Below are 19,788 nucleotides of genomic sequence, written 5' to 3'. Positions count from 1 at the left end.
CCACCCAACAGGGGCATGTGTAATAACTAGATAAGATGGTCACTGATTAGTGTCATTGGTCATTTCAAATGAAGGAAAGTACCTATCACTCCAGGATGTCAGCTCCACCCCCAACTCATCCACATGTTGTTGAATGGACACACATCCAGGAGTATCAGACCTCCTCTAGCACCTATCTGCAGAACTAGGTACTCTTGCATGTTGATACTCAACATTCTCACCCCAATTAGTACCAATAATCGCCTTATACCAAGCAACATCTCTCCATATACCCAACATTTTACTCTGGTTAAAACGAATAGCCCCTACTGGAATACCTGCCCTTGATGTAAATGGAGCATACAGTTGAAGTCGGAAGTTTACATACACCTTAGCCAAATATATTTAAACTCAGTTCTTCACAATTCCTGACATTTAATCCGAGTAAAAATTCCCTGTTTTAGCTCAGTTAGGATCACCAAATTATTTTAAGAATGTGAAACGTCAGAATAATAGTAGAGAAAATTATTTATTTCAGCTTTTATTTCTTTCATCACATTCCCAGTGGGTCAGAAGGTTACATATACTCAATTAGTATTTGGTAGCATTGCCTTTAAATTGTTTAACTTGGGTAAAACGTTTTGGGTAGCCTTCCATAAGCATTCCTCCTGACAGAGCTGGTGTAACTGAGTCAGGTTTGTAGGCCTCCTTGCTCGCACACGCTTTTTCAGTTCTGCCCACAAATGTTCTATGGGATTGAGGTCAGGGCTGTATGATGGCCACTCAAATACCTTGACTTTGTTGTCCTTAAACCATTTTGAAACAACTTTGGAAGTATGCTTGGAGTTAATGTCCATTTGGAAGACCCATTTGCGACCAAGCTTTAACTTCCTGACTGATGTCTTGAGATATTGCTTCAATATTTCCAAATAATTTTCCATCCTCATGAAGCCATCTATTTTGTGAAGTGCACCAGTCTCTCCTGCAGTCTCTCCTGCAGCAAAGCACCCCCACAACTTGATATAGATACTTTTGTACCTGTTTCCTCCAACATCTTCACAAGGTCCTTTGCTGTTGTTCTGGAATTGATTTGCACTTTTCACACCAAAGTACGTTCATCTCTATGAGACAGAACGCGTCTCCTTCCTGAGCGGTATGACGGCTGCGTGGTCTCATGATGTGTATACTCGTGTACTATTGTTTGTACAGATGAACGTGGTACATTCAGGCATTTCGAAATTGCTCCCAAGGACGAACCAGACTTGTGGTGATGTCACGCAAAGAGGCACTGAGTAGGTAGGCCTTGAATTACATCCACAGGTACACCTCCAATTGACTCAAATGATGTCAATTAGCCTATCAGAAGCTTCTAAAGCCATGATATCATTTTCTGGATTTTTCCAAGCTATTTAAAAGCACAGTCAACTTAGTGAATGTAAACTTTTGACCCACTGGAATTGTGAAACAGTGAATTATAAGTGAAATAATCTGTCTGTAAACAATTGTTGGAAAAATTACTTGTGTCATGCACACAGTAGATGTCCTAACCGACTTGCCAAAACTATAGTCTGTTAACAATACATTTATGGAGTGGTTAAAAAAAACAAGTTTTAATGACATACAACCTAAGTGTATGTAAACTTCCGACTTCAACTGTTAATGCTCTGCATAAGAAAATGGCAATGCAGTGACTTCAGCAACCGTATCTAATAAAAAAATCTACTGCAACGTTGTTAACCATCATGTTCACATATATTCCATCCTATTTCATATGTACACCAGCTGAGATGGGACATAAGAGGGGGTCTGTTAGTTTACCTCCACGACATGCAGCAAACTCTGCTGCTGAGCGGGAGAGAGCTTCTTAAATTTCTGCATAAGCATTGTGTCGTTGGGGCTGTTGTCCTGTTTCCATTTTCCCTTAGACCGACCCTGCTTCTCCTGGCCACTTCTCCTAAAAAGTTTTATTTTCCGACATTCTCGTTGCCAGTGACCAGAAATCCAACCACAATGACATACACCAGGTTTTTCTTCTGCTGAATTAATAATGTTGTTGTTTTCACTTGGAACCTGCACAACTCTGATGACAGCCGGTTTATTATGTTGAATGATGTCTCTGTCCAGTTGTTACAGCCTGACGATGATGTCGCAGTAGTCTCTTCCAATCAGTAGTTGTGGAAACAAAATATATTTTTTCGCATATCATTGCATCAACTGATGTGTGATTGCCCCATTTATAGAAGAATTGAGTGCATCTTCCATGTTGGGTAACCCACTGTGTCTAACCACCTCTGCTCTGAACCTTTCTTCAAATTCAACAGCCGTTTCTTTCGGTTCTTGGACACATATGGTTATCTCTCCCCAATTGGTGGTTGCATTGGTCAGACCCTTAAGGAAAACATGTATAGCTCTCGATCCATTTGCCACATCTTGCTCTTCACCACCCACAGCTCTATTAACCTTTTCTTCAGGTACGCCATGTTCATGGTTGTTCAAAACAAAGGCTAATAACTGTAACCCATCATGAGGATTTAGATTGTAGAGTTTCTTATATCGCTTTAAATGATACCACATCTTCATACCCACGTCTCTCGGATACTTCAGTCTTTGACCGTTCATCCAACTGTTTTGGAGATGCTGATTTATGTGTGATTACTGTCACTGGAGGTTTGTCTTTACTTCCTTTAACAACCTGTGTTCTGGTTGGCCTAAGAGATCATTCCTCACCGCTGTCAGAATCTGTTGACTCAAAGCCAGGCAGTGCTGACCAGATGCTTGAAACCCGATCTGCCTTGCGCAACTCAGTGTGAGGGTAGATGGAGGGAACAGAGGTGGGGGTCAAGTCTGACTTTTCCACCTGTGTCTCCTGCAATAGTTGAATTTCTCCTTTTAAGGTTTTTATCTGTTTACCAAGAGCCCTCAAACTCTCTTTATCTCTCTGCAATGTCCTATCATGAGTGTTGCGAAGAAATGTATCATCACATTTCCTTACTTTGGGTTTTATACAGTCAAAGACCATCGTGTCTTTGTCAATGAGTTAGATATTCACTGTATTTTCCCCCAAGCTTTTTGTATATCAGACAGATTCCATATTCCATCTTTGTCAACAATGACACAACATTTCTTTATTATCTTTTGCCTACACCTCTACTTTGAAATGGTTCTTTATGTTACTAGACAGTGAATTTAATATATTTTTCATGTTCACATCCGGAGGAGCTGTCCCGGTTGTCGTAGGGTTGAGACCAAGACGCAGCGGGAAAATGTACACTCATCTTCTTTTATTTATGTGAAGAAGGAAAAACACCAAAAATGTATACAAAACACAAAACGAACTTGACAGTCTTGTCAGGCACACATAGCTAAACAAGAACAATCTCCCACTAAAAAAACATGAAAAACAAATTCCTAATTATAGGACCCTCAATCAGAGGCAACAATAACAAGCTGCCTCCAATTGAAGGTCCAACCCCAATAAACTAAACATAGAAATACAAAAGACTAGATAGAACATAGAAATGTACTAACATAGAACAATGACTAACAAACCCCGGACTAATAAATCAAATACCCCTCTACCTAAACACATACACAAAACACACCCTGAACCACATAAAACAAACTCCCTCTGGCACGTCCTGACCACACTACAACAACAAATAACCCCTATACTGGTCAGGACGTGACACCCGCCCTTTTCCAGAGTGGTTCTTTCACTTAAAAATGACACAACATTAACTTCAAAAGTTGTAAAATATATATACCGTAAATTCCGAACAATAAGCCGCAACTTTTTTCCCATGCTTTGAGCCTCGCGGCTTAACTTGTTATGGATAGGGGGCAGTATTTTCACGGCCGGATAAAAAATGTACCCGATTTAATCTGGTTATTACTCCTGCCCAGAAACTAGAATTTGCATATAATTAGTAGCTTTGGATAGAAAACACTCCAAAGTTTCTAAAACTGTTTGAATAGTGTCTGTGAGTATAACAGAACTCAAATGGCAGGCCAAAACCTGAGAAGATTCTGTACAGGAAGTACCCTGTCTGACCATTTCTTGGACTTCTTTGTCATCTCTATCCAAAACAGAGGATCTCTGCTGTAACGTGACACTTTCTACGGCTCCCATAGGCTCTCAGAAGGCGCCAGAATGTTGAATGATGACTCTGCAGTTACTGGCTGAAAAACAGTAGCGCATTTGGTAAGTGGTGGATCTGAGAACAATGAGACGGGTGTGCGCATGCACGTGAAGAGTCCATTTTACTTTTTCAGTCTTTGAACGAAAACAACGACTCCCGGTCGGAATATTATCGCTATTTTACGAGAAAAATCACATAAAAATGTATTTTAAACAGCGTTTGACATGTTTCGAAGTACGGTAATGGAATATTTTGAATTTTTTTGTCACGATACGCGTCCGCGCGTCACCCTTCGTTACCCTTCGGATAGAGTCTTGAAAGCACGAACAAAACGCCGCTATTTGGATATAACTATGGATTATTTGGAACCAAACCAACATTTGTTGTTGAAGTAGAAGTCCTGGGAGTGCATTCTGACGAAGAACAGCAAAGGTAATCCAATTTTTCTTATAGTAAATCTGAGTTTGGTGAGTACCAAACTTGGTGGGTGTGAAATTAGCTAGCCCGTGATGGCGAGCTATCTACTCAGAATATTGCAAAATGTGCTTTCACCGAAAAGCTATTTTAAAATCGGACACCGTGATTGCATAAAGGAGTTCTGTATCTATAATTCTTAAAATAATTGTTATGTTTTTTGTGAACGTTTATCGTGAGTAATTTAGTAAATTCACCGGAAGTGTTTGGTGGGAATGCTAGATCTGAACGTCACATGCTAATGTAAAAAGCTGGTTTTTGATATAAATATGTACTTGATTGAACAAAACATGTATTGTATAACATAATGTCCTAGGAGTGTCATCTGATGAAGATCATCAAAGGTTAGTGCTGCATTTAGCTGTGGTTTGGGTTTTTGTAACATTATATGCTAGCTTGAAAAATGGGTGTCTTATTATTTCTGGCTGGGTACTCTGCTGACACAATCTAATGTTTTGCTTTCGTTGTAAAGCCTTTTTGAAATCGGACAGTGTGGTTAGATAAAGGAGAGTCTTGTCTTTAAAATGGTGTAAAATAGTCATATGTTTGAAAAATTTAATTTTTCGGATTTTCGAGGAGTTTGTATTTCGCGCCACGCCCTATCATTGGATATTGGAGTGGTGTTCCGCTAGCGGAACGTCTAGATGTAAGATTAAACAATGACGCGGCTAATATATGGATTTTTCCCGCTTTCAAAAGCTTTCATTAGACCAATAAAATTGCAGAACGGGTTAAGGTCAAACATCTTTTTTGTTTACTGTTTAGATTAAATCGAGCGCTCTCAAACTTCCCATCATTCTGATTACGGTAGTCATTTTGTCACCCTCATCATGGCAAAGACACGGAGAAATGCATATGATGCAGCTTTCAAGTTGAAGGCGATTGATCTGGCTGTTGGAAAAGGAAATAGAGCTGCTGCACGGGAGCTTGGTCTTAATGAGTCGATGATAAGACGTTGGAAACAGCAGCGTGAGGAATTGACTCAGTGCAAAAAGACAACTAAAGCTTACTTCCAATTTTTTTTTTTGTGTTACAAGCCGTGTTTCAGCCTATTTATTTTTGTTACAAGGCGTGTTTCGTTAACCTGTTTGGGCAAGGGGGCAGTATTGAGAATTTTGGAAAAAATATGTGCCCATTTTTAACTGCCTCCTACACCAACTCAGAAGCTAGAATATGCATATTATTGTTCAGGTTTGGATAGAAAACACCCTAAAGTTTCTAAAACTGTTTGAATGGTGTCTGTGAGTATAACAGAACTCCTATGGCAGGCAAAAACCTTACAAGGTTTCATGCAGGAAGTGGCATGTCTGACAAGGAGTCGTGCGTCTTGCATCTGTTTATTGAAGAGTAAGGATCTTAGCTGTAACGTGACAATTCCCAGGGCTCCAATAGGCTCTCAGAACCCGGGAAAAACCTGAACGATGACGAGGCAGCCTCTGGCTGAAACAGATTATCGCCTTATCCAAGTGGCCGATCAGAGGACCATTGAATGAGGCGCGTGCACGATTCGCCCCCGTGGAGAAATTTAATTCGGCTGTTTAGCTTATTGCAGATTCCCGGTCGGAATATGATCGCTTTTCTACGAGATAAATGGCATAAAAATTGGTTTTAAACAGCGGTTGACATGCTTCGAAGTACGGTAATGGAATATTTAGACATTTTTTGTCACGCCATGTCGCGCGCATGGCGCATTTCGTGACAAAAAATGTCTAAATATTCCTTTACCGTACTTCGAAGCATGTCAACCGCTGTTTAACCTTTATGGGCTAGGTGGGACGCTAGCGTGCCACCCGTGGTGCACTCCATCAACAGCAGGTGCATTTCAAGAGCGGCAAATTTGAATCCAAATAAATGTCAAAATTCAAATTTTTCAAAAATACAACTATGTTACACCATTTGAAAGATAAACATCTCCTTAATCTAACCACGTTTTACGATTTCAAAAAGGTTTTACGGCGAAAGCATAAATTTAGAGTATGTTAGGACAGTACATTTACAAGAGTTGTGTGTAATGTTTTGTCAAGTCAAAGACAGGGTCACCAAAACCATAAAACCAGCTAAAATGATGCACTAACCTTTTACAATCTCCATCAGATGACACTCCTAGGACATTATGTTAGACAATGCATGCATTTTTAGTTCTATCAAGTTCATTTTTATATCCAAAAACAGCGTTTTACTATGGCATTGATGTTGAGGAAATCGTTTCCCTCCAATAACCGGCAGTCAAGTCAGCGTCAGAAATTAAATAATTAAAATTAGAAAACATTGTTAAAATATTATATTGTCATTTAAAGAATTATAGATTTACATCTCTTGAACGCAATCAACTTGCCAGATTTAAAAATAACCTTACTGGGAAATCACACTTTGCAATAATCTGAGCACTGCGCCCAGAAAAATACGCGTTGCGATACAGACTAGACGTCATGTTGGGGAGATCTAAAATCGAAAATACTATGTAAATAATCCATTACCTTTGATTCTCTTCATCAGATGTCACTTCCAGGTATCACAGGTCCATAACGAATGTAGTTTTGTTCAAAAAAGCTCATCATTTATGTCCAAAAATCTCCGTCTCGTTAGCACATGATGTAAGCCAGCCGGACTTCTCGTCATGAACGAGGGGAAAAAATATATTTCCGTTCGTTCAAACATGTCAAACGTTGTATAGCATAAATCATTAGGGCCTTTTTTAACCAGAACATGAATAATATTCAAGGTGGACGAATGCATACTCTTTTATAACGTATTGGAACGAGGGTACCCAACATGAAGTAGCGCGCCAGGTGTCTAATGGGACATCACCGTTCCATGGCTCTTGTTCGGTCAGATCTCCCTCCAGAAGACTCAAAACACTTTGTAAAGGCTGGTGACATCTAGTGGAAGCAATAGGAAGTGCCAAAATATTCCTAAACCCCTGTGTTTTTCAATGGGATAGGTTTAAAGTCAATACAACACATCAGGTATCCACTTCCTGTCAGAAAATGTCTCAGGGTTTTGCCTGCCAAATGAGTTCTGTTATACTCACAGACACCATTCAAACAGTTTTGGAAACTTTAGAGTGTTTTCTATCCATATATAATAAGTATATGCATATTCTAGTTACTGGGTAGGATTAGTAACTAGATTAAATCGGGTACATTTTTTTTATCCAGACGTGCAAATGCTGCCCCCTAGACCCAACAGGTTAAGGCCGTGCGTAATTGGCCGACTCCAACCACGGTGAAGGAGGTGCAGTGGTTTATAGGGTTTGCCAATTACTACCGGACGGTTATCCAGGGTTTTGGCCAGGTAGCGGCTCCCATTACCTCACTGCTGAAGGGGGGGCCGGTGCGTTTACGGTGATCGACAGAGGCGGACAGAGCCCTCAACCAGTTGAAGACGCTGTTCACTGATGCACCCGTGTTGGCGCACCCGGACCCCTCTTTAGCGTTCATAGTGGAGGTGGACACGTCCAAGGCTGGGATGGGTGCCGTGCTATCACAGCGCTCGGGTACGCTGCCAAAACTCCGACAGTGCGCTTTCTTTTCTAGAATGCTCAGTCCGGCAGAACGCAACTATGATGTGGGGGACCGGGAACTGTTGGCTGTGGTAAAAGTTCTGAAGGTGTGGAGACACTGGCTTGAGGGGGCTAGACACCCTTTTCTCATCTGGACGGACCGCCGGAACCTAGAGTATATCCGGGCAGCTAGAAGACTGAATCCGCGTCAGGCAAGGTGGGCCATGTTCTTCACCCGCTTTAGGTTCACCATTTCATATAGACCAGGTTCTCTGAACACGAAGGCCGACGCGCGGTCCCGTCTCTATGACATGGAGGATGGGCCCATCGATCCTACTCCCATTCTTCCAGCCTCTAAGCTGGTAGCACCAGTGGTATGGTAGGTGGACGCAGACATTGAGCGGGTGTTACAGGTGGAACCTGCACCTCCTAAATGTCCTACAGGTCGCAAGTACATGCCGCTTGGTGTCCGTGATCAACTGATTCGGTGGGCTCACACACTACCCTCTTCGGGTCAACCAGGTGTGGAGAGGACAGTGCGGGGTCTTAGGGGGAAGTACTGGTGGCCCACCTTGGCTAAGGACGTGAGGTTCTATGTCTCTTACTGTTTGGTGTGTGCCCAGAGTAAGGCTCCTAGGCACCTACCTAGAGGGAAGTTACAACCCCTCCCCGTTCCACAACGGCCGTGGTCTCATCTGTCGGTGGACTTCCTTACCGATCTTCCCCTGTCTCAGGGGAACACCACGGTCCTGGTTGTTGTGGATTGGTTTTCTAAGTCCTGCCATCTCCTTCCGTTGCCCGCTCTCCCTACGGCCCTACAGACGCGGAAGCTCTATTTACCCATGTCTTCCGGCACTATGGGGTGCCGGAGGACATCGTCTCTGATCGGGGTCCCCAGTTCACGTCCCGAGTGTGGAGGGTGTTTATGGAGCATCTGGGGGTCTCGGTCAGCTTGACCTCCGGTTATCACCCTGTGAGCAATGGGCAGGTGGAGAGAGTGAATCAGGAGGTGGGTAGTTTTCTGCAGTCATATTGCCAGGGCCGGCCAGGGGAGTGGTCCAGGTTCGTCCCATGGGCAGAGCTGGCACAGAACTCACTCCGCCACTCCTCCACTAACATGTCACCATTCCAATGCGTGTTAGGCTACCAGCCGGTCCTGGCACCATGGCATCAGAGTCAGACCGAGGCTCCTGCAGTGGAGGAGTGGGTGCAGCACTCCAAAGAGACCTGGAGGGCTGTCCAGGAATCCCTCAAGCAAGCAGTTGGCTGGCAGAAGAGGAGCGCTGACCGCCACCGCAGTGAGGCCCCCGTGTTTGTACCGGGGGACAGGGTCTGGCTCTCGACCCGAAACCTACCCCTCCGCTTGCCCTGCCGGAAGCTGGGGCCGCAGTGTGTGGGGCCCTTCAAAGTCCTGAGGAGGATAAATGAGGTGTGTTACAGATTACAACTCCCTTCCTATTATCGTATTAACTCCTCGTTTCATGTGTCTCTCCTCAGGCCGGTGGTAGCTGGTCCCCTGCAAGAAGGTGAGGTGCTGGAGGTCCCTCCGCCCCCTCTGGACATCGAGGGGTCCCCGGCGTACACAGTACGTGCTATTCTGGACTCGAGACACAGGGTGAGGGGCCTGCAGTACCTCGTGGACTGGGAGGAGTACGGCCCGGACGAGAGGTGATGGGTACTGGTGGGGGACATCCTGGATCCATCACACTCGCCCTCCGGGTCGCCCCCGAGGCCGGTGTCGGCGTGCTGCGGGAGCCGCGCGTCGGGGGGGGTACTGTCACGACTCCTACCGAGGGTGACTCCTCTCCCTGTTCGGGTGGCGCTCGGCGGTCGTCGCCACCAGCCTACTAGCTGCCACCGATCCCTTTTTCCCTTTCTGTTTGTTTTGTCTAATTAGTTTCTCGTGTTTCATTTAGGTTTGTTAGTTGGGCTATTTAAGCCAGTAGGCCCGCCTGGTCTTTGTGTGGGCTTAATGATCCTTCCACTGTGTTCTGTGTGGTGGATAGTGTATTTTGGGCGTTTGTATTTTGGTGCGCCCGGCATTTTGGGCGAATTACTTTTGTGCGTAATAAAGCTCTACATTGAACTATCTGTCTCCTGCGCCTGACTCCGCACCCACTACGCCCAGACTGTTACAGAGATGCATGTCCTTGCCTGGAAAATGGCTGTGTGGTTTTTCTTATGAAGTTTATGTCGTAACATAATCTAATTTTATGCTTTAGCCGTAAATCCTTTTTGAAATCGGACAATGTGGTTAGATTAACGAGAGTCTAATCTTTAATCCAACCACATTGTCCGATTTCAAAAAGGCTTTACGGCGAAAGCATAACATTAGCTTATGTTAGGACAGCGCCTAAACAACAAAAACCACACAGCCATTTTCCAAGCAAGGAGAGGCGTCACAAAAACCAGAAGTACAGCTAAAATTAATCACTAACCTTTGATGATCTTCATCAGATGACACTCCCAGGACTCAATGTTACACAATACATGTATGTTTTGTTCGATAAAGTCCATATTTATATCCATAAACCCCATTTTACATTGGCGCGTGATGTTCAGAAATGTTTTGCCTCCCAAAACTTCCTGTGAATGAGCACATCAATTTACAGAAATACTCATCATAAACATTGATAACATTTACAACAGTTATTGAAAGAATTATAGATACACTTCTCCTTAACCTGTTGAGGACTGACGTTCCACTAGCAGAACCCCATTTTTTTAACCCCTATTTTTTTCCGCCTGCGGAACCCCTAGCCGAGTACATAGCTCGGCCATCACGGCTAGCTATTTTGACACCCACCAAGTTTGGGGCTCACTAAACTCAGAATTACTATTAGAAAAATTGGATTACCTTTGCTGTTCTTCGTCAGAATGCAATAACAAATGTTGGTTTGGTTCCAAATAATCCATAGTTATACCCAAATAGCGGCGTTCAAAATATTCCATTACCGTACTTAGAAGCATGTCAAACGCTGTTTAAAATCACTTTTTATGTAATTTTTCTTGTAAACTAGCGATAATATTCCAACCGGGCAACGTATTCATTCAAAGGCTGAAAGAAAAAATTGGAGTAGTCTCGTGAATGCGCATCTCCAGTCTCTTTGTCCCCAGGCTGACCACTTACAAATTCTGCTGCTGTTCTTTGCCCAGAGACAGCAGACACCCCATTCCACTTTCTGGCGGCTTTAGAGAGCCAATGGAAGCCTTAGAAAATGTCACGTTACAGCACAGATGCTGTATTTTTGATAGAGATGCAACAGAAGGACAACAAATTGTCAGACAGGGCACTTCCTGTATGGAATCTTCTCAGGTTTTGGCCTGCCATATGAGTTCTGTTATACTCACAGACACCATTTAAACAGTTTTAGAAACTTTAGAGTGTTTTCTATCCAAATCTACTAATTATATGCATATTCTAGTTACTGGGCAGGAGTAGTAACCAGATTAAATCGGGTACGTTTTTTATCCGGCCGTGAAAATACTGCCACCTATCCCAAAGAAGTTAATGCAACCGCTGTGTCAGATTTCAAAAAAGCTTTACAGCGAAAGACATTGTTCAATATTCTGAGTACAGAGCTCAGCCATCAAAGCAAGCTATACAGTTACAGTGCCTTGCGAAAGTATTCGGCCCCCTTGAACTTTTCGACCTTTTGCCACATTTCAGGCTTCAAACATAAAGATATTAAACTGTAATTTTTTGTGAAGAATCAACAACAAGTGGGACACAATCATGAAGTGGAACGAAATTTATTGGATATTTCAAACTTTTTTAACAAATAAAAAACTGAAAAATTGGGTGTGCAAAATTATTCAGCCCCCTTAAGTTAATACTTTGTAGCGCCACCTTTTGCTGCGATTACAGCTGTAAGTCGCTTGGGGTATGTCTCTATCAGTTTTGCACATCGAGAGACTGACATTTTTGCCCATTCCTCCTTGCAAAACAGCTCGAGCTCAGTGAGGTTGGATGGAGAGCGTTTGTGAACAGCAGTTTTCAGTTCTTTCCACAGATTCTCGATTGGATTCAGGTCTGGACTTTGACTTGGCCATTCTAACACCTGGATATGTTTATTTGTGAACCATTCCATTGTAGATTTTGCTTTATGTTTTGGATCATTGTCTTGTTGGAAGACAAATCTCCATCCCAGTCTCAGGTCTTTTGCAGACTCCATCAGGTTTTCTTCCAGAATGGTCCTGTATTTGGCTCCATCCATCTTCCCATCAATTTTAACCATCTTCCCTGCCCCTGCTGAAGAAAAGCAGGCCCAAACCATGATGCTGCCACCACCATGTTTGACAGTGGGGATGGTGTGTTCAGGGTGATGAGCGGTGTTGCTTTTACGCCAAACATAACGTTTTGCATTGTTGCCAAAAAGTTCGATTTTGGTTTCATCTGACCAGAGCACCTTCTTCCACATGTTTGGTGTGTCTCCCAGGTGGCTAGTGGCAAACTTTAAACGACACTTTTTATGGATATCTTTAAGAAATGGCTTTCTTCTTGCCACTCTTCCATAAAGGCCAGATTTGTGCAGTATACGACTGATTGTTGTCCTATGGACAGAGTCTCCCACCTCAGCTGTAGATCTCTGCAGTTCATCCAGAGTGATCATGGGCCTCTTGGCTGCATCTCTGATCAGTCTTCTCCTTGTATGAGCTGAAAGTTTAGAGGGACGGCCGGGTCTTCGTAGATTTGCAGTGGTCTGATACTCCTTCCATTTCAATATTATCGCTTGCACAGTGCTCCTTGGGATGTTTAAAGCCTGGGAAATCTTTTTGTATCCAAATCCGGCTTTAAACTTCTCCACAACAGTATCTCGGACCTGCCTGGTGTGTTCCTTGTTCTTCATGATGCTCTCTGCGCTTTAAACGGACCTCTGAGACTATCACAGAGCAGGTGCATTTATACGGAGACTTGATTACACACAGGTGGGTTCTATTTATCATCATTAGTCATTTAGGTCAACATTGGATCATTCAGAGATCCTCACTGAACTTCTGGAGAGAGTTTGCTTCACTGAAAGTAAAGGGGCTGAATAATTTTGCACGGCCAATTTTTCCGTTTTTTATTTGTTAAAAAAGTTTGAAATATCCAATAAATTTTGTTCCACTTCATAATTGTGTCCCACTTGTTGTTGATTCTTCACAAAAAAATACAGTTTTATATCTTTATGTTTGAAGCCTGAAATGTGGCAAAAGGTCGAAAAGTTCAAGGGGGCTGAATACTTTCGCAAGGCACTGTACCTGCCAAGTTATTGAGGCAATTAAGCTCAGAAATAGTATTATAAATCTTCACTTACCTTTGCTGATCTTCGTCGGAATGCACTTCCAGGACTCCCACTTCCACAAGAAATGTTTGTTTTGTTCGATAAAATCCATATTTATGTCCAAATACCTCCGTTTTGTTAGTGCGTTCAGATCACTAATCCAAAGGCATAATGCGTAAGCGCAAAACCCCGAGACGAAAAGTCAAATACTTCCATTACCGTTTGTAGAAACATGTCAAAAGATGTTTACTATCAACCCTTAGGGTCTTTTTAACATAAATCTTCGATAATATTCCAACCGGACGATAGCGTATTCATTACAGAGGAAAAAGAAGAGCGGGCGCCTGCGTGAGCTCGCAGTAAACAACTCACTGGTCCCAGGCTTGAGACAGCTCTTATTCTCTTCCCAGTAACAGTAGAAGCATGAAACAAGGTTATAAAGACTGTTGACATCTAGTGGAAGCCTTAGGAAGTGCAAAATGACCCCACCGACACTGTAGTTTGGAAAGGCAATCAGTTGAAAAAACTACAATCCACTTCCTGCTTGGATTTCTTCTCAGTTTTTTGCCTGCCATATGAGTTCTGTTATACTCACAGACAACATTCAAACAGTTTTACAAACTTCAGAGTGTTTTCTATCCAAATCCACTAATACTATGCATATCCTACCTTCTAGGCCCGAGTAGCAGGCAGTTTAATTTGGGCATGTCATTCATCTCAATTTCCGAATACTGCCCCCTGTCACTAAAAACTTAACCTCTTGACGGTCGCCTAGGATAGGGGGCGCTACAGCGATTTTTGAAAAAAATTCGTGCCCATTTTAAACGGCCTCCTACTCAAACTCAGAAGCTAGGATATGCATATAATTAATACTTGTGGATAGAAAACACCCTAAAGTTTCTAAAACTGTTTGAATGGTGTCTGTGAGTATAACAGAACTCATATGGCAGGCAAAAACCTGAGAAGATTCTGTACAGGAAGTACCCTCTCTGACCATTCCTTGGGCTTCTTGGCTCTGTTTATTGAAAACTTAGGATCTTTCCTGTAACGTGACACTTCCTACGGCTCCCATAGGCTCTCAGAACCCGGGAAAAAGCTGAATTATGTAATTCCAGCCCCTGGCTGAAAAACATTAGCGCCTTTGGTAAGTGGTCTATCAGAGGACCATCAGACTGAGGCGCGTGCACAGGGCGACACCATGTTTTTATTTTCTCTCTCTTTGTACTAAAACACGATTTCCCGGTCGGAATATTATCGCTTTTTTACGAGAAAAATTCCATAAAAATTGATTTTAAACAGCGGTTGACATCCTTCGAAGTACGGTAATGGAATATTTAGATTTTTTTTGTCACGAAACGCGTCGGGCGCGTCACCCTTCTTTAGCCTTTCGGATAGTGTCTTGAACGCACGAACAAAATGCCGCTATTTGGATATAACTATCGATTATTTTGAACCAAACCAACATTTGTTATTGAAGTAGAAGTCCTGGGAGTGCATTCTGACGAAGAACAGCAAAGGTAATAACATTTTTCTTATAGTAAATCTGACTTTGGTGAGGGCTAAACTTGTTGGGTGTCTAAATAGCTAGCCCTGTGATGCCGGGCTGTCTACTTAGAATATTGCAAAATGTGCTTTCACCGAAAAGCTATTTTAAAATCGGACATAGCGAGTGCATAGAGGAGTTCTGTATCTATAATTCTTAAAATAATTGTTATGTTTTTTGTGAACGTTTATCGTGAGTAATTTAGTAAATTCACCGGAAGTTTGCGGGGGTATGCTAGTTCTGAACATCACATGCTAATGTAAAAAGCTGGTTTTTGATATAAATATGAACTTGATTGAACAAAACATGCATGTATTGTATAACATAATGTCCTAAGATTGGCATCTCATGAAGATCATCAAAGGTTAGTGCTGCATTTGCTGTGATTTGGATTTATGTGACATTATATGCTAGCTTGAAAAATGGGTGTCTGATTATTTCTGGCTGGGTACTCTGCTGACATAATCTAATGTTTTGCTTTCGTTGTAAAGCCTTTTTGAAATCGGACAGTGTGGTTAGATTAACGAGAGTCTTGTCTTTAAAATGGTGTAAAATAGTGCCCCCTAGCCATAACAGGTTAAAATCAGTTTAAAATTCAGGCTGTGACATAACAAAATGTGGAAAAAGTCAAGGTGTCACATGCATGACGCTGGAGAGATGAAGCAGGTACGGGGAGTCAAACATTTAATATAGAACTGACATTGAACGAGACAGGAACAGCGTCAGCAAACGAGTAATACAGACAAAAAACAATTAATGCAGCTGCGGGGAACAGAGTACGGGAACTGACAAATATAAGGGAGGTAATAAACAGGTGATGAGTGAGTCCAATATCGCTAATACGCATGACGAGGGAAGGCAGGTGTGCGAAATAGATGGCAGGAGTGCATGATGCAGGGCAGCCTGGCACCCTCAAGCACCAGGGGGGGAGGGGAGCGGGAGCAGACGTTAAAGTACCCCCCCCCCTCTAGGGGCGCCACCCGGCATCCCACCTGGTCGAACCGACCGAGACATGGGCGCTGGGCAAGCCAGTTGGGCCGTGGAAGCCCCACGAACCGGCATGAGCATGGGAGCCTGGCGAGCCAGCTGAGGCATGGAAGCCCGACGATCCGGCTGAGGCAAGACACCTGTCGATCCCGCTGCAGCGAGGGAGCCTGATGATCCGGAGGAGTGTGACGTGGGATGGAAACCTGCCGAGCCAACCGAGGCAAGGTAACCTCTCGAGCCTGCCAGGGCGTGGAAACCCGACGGGCTGCCTTAGGGGCATGGAAGCCAGTTTCATCGGCGGCGGAATCCACCCAGACGTCACCAACAAAACAAAAAACTCCTGGGCCGGCTGGGCGAACAAGAACTGACGATCCGGCTGAGGCCCGACGTGGGATGGGCGCCATCTAAGCCAACCGGGGCAAGGATACCTCTCGAGACAGCTAGGGCGTGGAAACCCGATGAGCTGGCTAGGCACCCCCGGTTCCATTGGCAGGGACCCGAGCCAAAGTCACCACCAACTGGAACGCCAGTACTCACCGATGCTTCGTATGTAGGCTACTGCATTCTGTCACATGCATGACGCTGGAGAGACGAAGAAGGTACAGGGAGTCAAACATTTAATATTGAATGGACATGGAACGAGACAGGAACAGCATCAGCAAACTAGTAATACAGACAAAAACTATTACAGGAGAGGTAATAAACAGGTGATCAGTGAGTCCAGGTGAGTACAAAATCGCTGATGTGCATGATGAGGGAAGGCAGGTGTGCGTAATAGATTGCAGGAGTGCGTGATGCAGGGCAGCCTGGCGCCTTCAAGCGAAAGGGGGGGAAGAGCAGGAGCAGACATGACAAAAGGGGTGTGAATACTTTCTGAAGGCACCCTATATAGCTACCTCAATTACTTCGTATTCCTGCATATCAACTTGGTACTGGTACTCCCTGTATATAACCATATTATTTTTACTTGTTATTGTTATTATTTATTCGGTCTGTATTTATTCCTTGTGTCACTACTTTTTTTCTTTAACTCTGCATTGTTGAAAAATGACCAGTAAGTAAGCGTCTCAGTTTTAGTCTACACCTGCTGTTTACGAAGCATGTGACAATTTTGTTTTTGTTTTATTTGACTAGACTTCACACCTGCTTCTTAAAAAAAATGCACAGACTCCCACTCACTCACTCACTCACTCACTCACTCACTCACTCACTCACTCACTCACTCACTCACTCACTCACACACAGACCGTCACCCTCTTATGTTTACTAACCTTGATGACTTATTTTTTTTAATATAAAATTGTCTTGATATTCTGTATTTTTTATAAATGTGTTAGCTTTAGAGCCTCAATCTTAAACTTGCGTTATTTCATTACTAATTTCTTGGCAGGGGTTTGGAATATATTTTTTTCTGGGGGGGAGGGGCTGTGACAAGAGAGGGGGGAGCTGTGACAATGGTGAGGTGTGAGTGTCAGGATAACTTAATGACATGTTTTATGCTGGACACATTGGCAGTCAGGTTAACACCCCATGCTTCCCCTTATTTGACTGTCGACGGAGAAACAAGCTTTTGAGTGTTCAGAGATAAAACACCCAAGTACTTCCGACTGGCATGGAAGTGGCTATATAATTTATATTTTTTAAACCTTTATTTAACTGGGCAAGTCAATTAAGAACAAATTCTTATTTTCAATGATGGCCTACCAAGAGGCAAAAGGCCTCCTGCTGGGATGTGGGCTGGGATTAAAAATAGAAATGTAGGACAAAACACACATCACGACAAGAGAGACATCACAACACTACACAAAGAAAGACCTAAGACAACACAACATGGCAGCAATACAGGATAGCACAGTATGGTAGCAACACAACATGACAACAACACGGTAGAAACACAACATGGTAGCAGAAAAAACATGGTACAAACATTGTTATGCACAGACAACAGCACGAAAGGAAAAAAAGTCGAGACAACAATACATCACGCGAAGCAGCCACAAGTGTCAGTAAGTGTCCATGATTGAGTCTTTGAATGCAGAGATGGAGATCAAAACTGTTGAGTTTGAGTGTTTTCTGCAGTCGTCTTCCCGAACCACATGCCCTTTGTTTTGGAGGGGTTCAGAACAAGGGTAAGGGCAGAGAAAGCTTGTTGTAGAGCGTTTAACACAAACTCTGGGGAGGGGCAAGCTGAGTATAAGCTTGTATCAGCTGCATATAAATGGATGATGGAGCTTCCTACTACCTGAGCTACACAATATATACACTGCTCAAAAAAATAAAGGGAACACTTAAACAACACAATGTAACTCCAAGTCAATCACGCTTCTGTGAAATCAAACGGTCCACTTAGGAAGCAACACTGATTGACAATACATTTCACATGCTGTTGTGCAAATGGAATAGACAACAGGTGGAAATTATAGGCAATTAGCAAGACACCCCCAATAAAGGAGTGGTTCTGCAGGTGGGGACCACAGACCACTTCTCAGTTCCTATGCTTCCTGGCTGATGTTTTGGTCACTTTTGAATGCTGGCGGTGCTTTCACTCTAGTGGTAGCATGAGACGGAGTCTACAACCCACACAAGTGGCTAAGGTAGTGCAGCTCATCCAGGATGGCACATCAATGCGAGATGTGGCAAGAAGGTTTGCTGTGTCTGTCAGCGTAGTGTCCAGAGCATGGAGGCGCTACCAGGAGACAAGCCAGTACATCAGGAGACGTGGAGGAGGTCGTACAAGGGCAACAACCCAGCAGCAGGACCGATACCTCCGCCTTTGTGCAAGGAGGAGCAGGAGGAGCACTGCCAGAGCCCTGCAAAATGACCCCCAGCAGGCCACAAATATGCATGTGTCTGCTCAAACGGTCAGAAACAGACTCCATGAGGGTGGTATGAGGGCCCGACGTCCACAGGTGGGGGTTGTGCTTACAGCCCAACACCGTGCAGGACGTTTGGCATTTGCCAGAGAACACCAATATTGGCATATTCGCCACTGGCACCCTGTGCTCTTCACAGATGAAAGCAGGTTCACACTGAGCACGTGACAGACGTGACAGAGTCTGGAGATGCGGTGGAGAACGTTCTGCTGCCTGCAACATCCTCCAGCATGACCGGTTTGGCGGTGGGTCAGTCATGGTGTGGGGTGGCATTTCTTTGGGGGGCCGCACAGCCCTCCATGTGCTCGCCAGAGGTAGCCTGACTGCCATTAGGTACCGAGATGAGATCCTCAGACCCCTTGTGAGACCACATGCTGGTGCGGTTGGCCCTGGGTTCCTCCTAATGCAAGACAATGCTAGACCTCATGTGGCTGGAGTGTGTCAGCAGTTCCTGCAAGAGGAAGGCATTGATGCTATGGACTGGCCCGCCCGTTCCCCAGACCTGAATCCAATTGAGCACATCTGGGACATCATGTCTCACTCCATCCACCAATGCCACGTTGCACCACAGACTGTCCAGGAGTTGGTGGATGCTTTAGTCCAGGTCTGGGAGGAGGTCCCTCAGGAGACCATTCGCCACCTCATCAGGAGCATGCCCAGGCGTTGTAGGGAGGTCATACAGGCACGTGGAGGCCACACACACTACTGAGCCTCATTTTGACTTGTTTTAAGGACATTACATCAAAGTTGGATCAGCCTGTAGTGTGGTTTTCCACTTTAATTTTGAGTGTGACTCCAAATCCAGACCTCCATGGGTTGATAAATTGGATTTCCATTGATTATTTTTGTGTGATTTTGTTGTCAGCACATTCAACTATGTAAAGAAAAAAGTATTTAATAATATTATTTCTTTCATTCAGATCTAGGATGTGTTGTTTAAGTGTTCCCTTTATTTTTAGGGTTAGGGTTAGGGACTCCCCTTCAAATTAGTGGATTGGCAATTTCAGCCACACCTGTCACTAAC

This window comes from Salmo salar, chromosome 17 (assembly GCF_965601325.2).
Source record: "Salmo salar chromosome 17, fSalSal1, whole genome shotgun sequence".
Taxonomy (NCBI): Eukaryota; Metazoa; Chordata; class Actinopteri; order Salmoniformes; family Salmonidae; genus Salmo; species Salmo salar.
Note: the sequence above shows the minus strand (reverse complement) of the source record.